Source organism: Chamaea fasciata, unplaced genomic scaffold (assembly GCF_029207755.1).
Source record: "Chamaea fasciata isolate MVZ Bird 193981 ecotype frontalis unplaced genomic scaffold, bChaFas1.0.hap1 SCAF_32, whole genome shotgun sequence".
In the NCBI taxonomy this organism is placed as follows: Eukaryota; Metazoa; Chordata; class Aves; order Passeriformes; family Sylviidae; genus Chamaea; species Chamaea fasciata.
Window position 1 is genome coordinate 2664930 of NW_027094117.1, and position 2646 is coordinate 2667575.

General features: G+C 45.4%; 1 pseudogene; it reads left to right on the forward strand.

Annotated features, from left to right (window-relative positions):
* The first annotated feature begins 449 nt into the window (after window positions 1-449).
* Window positions 450-1992, forward strand: LOC136303282 (uncharacterized; annotated as a pseudogene).
* The last annotated feature ends 654 nt before the right edge of the window (window positions 1993-2646 follow it).

Sequence of the window (2646 nt, forward strand, 5' to 3'; positions counted from 1 at the left end):
GAGGGGTTTCGGGTTTTACATAGTTTGTAACAGGGGAAGGAGCCTCGTCTCAGCCGCACCTAGCACGCCACTTGGGTGAGCGCTGTTAGAACGCAAGGGGGGCGAGGGAAAATTCCCGCAGACTGTACGCACCCAGGCGAATAGCACTTCCTGTCGTCAGGATTTCACAACAAGATCTCATTGTGCAAAAGATGGGACCGTGGTGAGTTTTTGGTGTGTGTGTGTGTTTTGGGCTGCTTGGCGTAGTTGAGGAGACAACCATTTGTAACTAAGGTGAACCTCCCAGGCAGTTTTGGTCTCCTGGCCCATTCCAGGGAAGCAAAGGGAAACAGAGTTTTAGTTGTGCCTTTGGTGTAACTTGAAGCGTACCTCCCTGAGAGTGGTTTTGGTCCCTTCAGAAAATGAATGAAAAAGATAAGAATGCATTTTATGCTTTGCATGCAAAACATGGTGCTAGACCTTCTCCAGATGGAGAAAGGTGGGCACAGAATAATTGGTTTCACTTTGAAAACATTGTAGATAGAATATATTCTTTGCAAGATGATGCTAGATCGAAACTGGGCAGAAATAAAAGCCTCCTTTGCTCAGTTTTGGGGGCCTGTCTTTCGGCAGCCATAGAAACCCATTTTGAAGGGGTAAGTGAAGAAAAAGCAGTCCTAGAATCCCTGCCAAATTTGGTAGAAGCTTTGCAAAAACAATTAGAAGAGGAAAGAAATCAGAATTATTTGCTGCAGATTTCCCTTGCAGAAGGGCAAAGGAAAACCTTCAAATCTGCAGATTCACCCACAGAAATAGAAGGAAAGGAGACATCCAACATTAAACAAATATACCCTCAGAAGGAATTAGTACACATGCAAAATTGTGGGGAACACTGTTGCTCCAACTTGAGACCTCTCATTCAAACAGAATAGAATTCTATAAATGAAGAGGATGGTGATCCCCACAGAACTACCAAAGAAATACCATACACAGCCACTGAATTAGCTCAATTAAAGAAAGAGTACTCCCGCCTTCCTAGTGAATCAGAGACGGAGGATGTTTGTCGAGTCTCCCTCACAGGAGGCGAGCAAATTAAATGAAGTGAACAAGAAGCAAGTGGCTCTTGGGGACATGGAGTTTTCTTAACAGCAGGAAATAGGTGTGCTCCATGGTCCCTGACACAGCGTGCAGCTTACTGGGCAGGGGGGTTAAACCCCCTTGAGAGGGGCGACCCCCTGGCAATAGTCGGCACCTCAGACCGACTCCTAGAAAACATAGACAAAGCTGCATGCTTGCAAATGATACATGAAAGAAAATGAATCTCTGGCTGTGAGTCACCAATGCTCAATGCCTGTCAAACCTGAGATTATGACCCCTCTAATTCGAGGTTTGCCAGAGTCTTTTAAACCAACAGCAATTCTTCTTCAAAAAACAATAGCATCTATCTCTGCGCTAGATAGACTTGGAAGATTTCTTGGACAGACAAGAGATCAAACTGCTTTCACCGACTCCACTGACTCCTCACCTTTTACAACTCCTAGCACACAATCTAACAGCAGTTCTAAACTTTGGACATGGAGTCAGGTAGCAGAGGAGTTAATAAGTTACAGTAGAAAATATGGACCAGTGAAGTACCCCGAGGACAAACCAGAAAAACCCAGAGGAGTCAGGCACATTGCCTCTTCTAATGAAAAATCAGCAAAGGGAAAACAAATTTCCAAGCGGCAGCAACTGTGGTCGCTAGGACTGAAAAGGGGAGTGCCGCCAGAAATAACGGATCAATTGCCTGATGATAAATTGGCTAAAATAATTTCTAATTGGCCCTGTCCCAAACCTATTGTGTTGGAATCGTCCAACCAACAACCCAGTGCACCTCCTCTTCCACAAGCCTTGGGCAACAAGCCACAACATTCCCTTACACAAGTTGTAAACAATGAGACACAGCAAGTGGGGGGTGTTCATCAACGGAAAAGAATTTCCCACTTAGAAAGCCTTGCTTTGCAGATCCCCTGAGAGAAAATACAAAAACTTTCTCAAGAAGTAAAATTTTGGGGTATCTGGTGGAAAGGAGGTATGACATGTACCCCAGCTGACACCCTAACCTCCTTAGATCAAATTCAAGTGCCTGAGTCCAGGCAAGATCTACCGCATGCCTTGGGATTAGTAGTGTTTTGGGGAAAAGACATTCCAGATTTTTCCATTTTTGCCAGGCCTCTTTATGATTTGTTGAGAAAGGGAGTAAAATGGGACTGGAGCCCCTCTCAGGAAGAAGCGGTACAATTGTTGATTTTTGGAGACACAGCTCATCAGGCCCTAAGCCCTATCCAGCCAACAGATCCTTTTCAGGTAGAATGGGGATTTGCTTCCTCACGGTTGTCAGTACACATATGGCAGTGGGGTCCTGAGGGTCCGACATGGCCTGCTGGTTTTTATTCCCGTGGTTTCAGAGGTGCTGAAAAGAGGTATATTGCCTGGGAAAAAGGCTTCTTTGTGGTTAGCCCAGCTCTCCTAGAAGTAGAGAAGATTGTACAACAACAAGCAGTTGTTCGGAGAGGGCCTTTCCAAGTTTTTAAGTCAGTCACTGCTGGGACTCCCCCAGCTGACGGGGTGGCCCAGACAGCCTCAGGAAGAAAGTGCTGTGCTCAGATTGTAACATTATTAGAACAT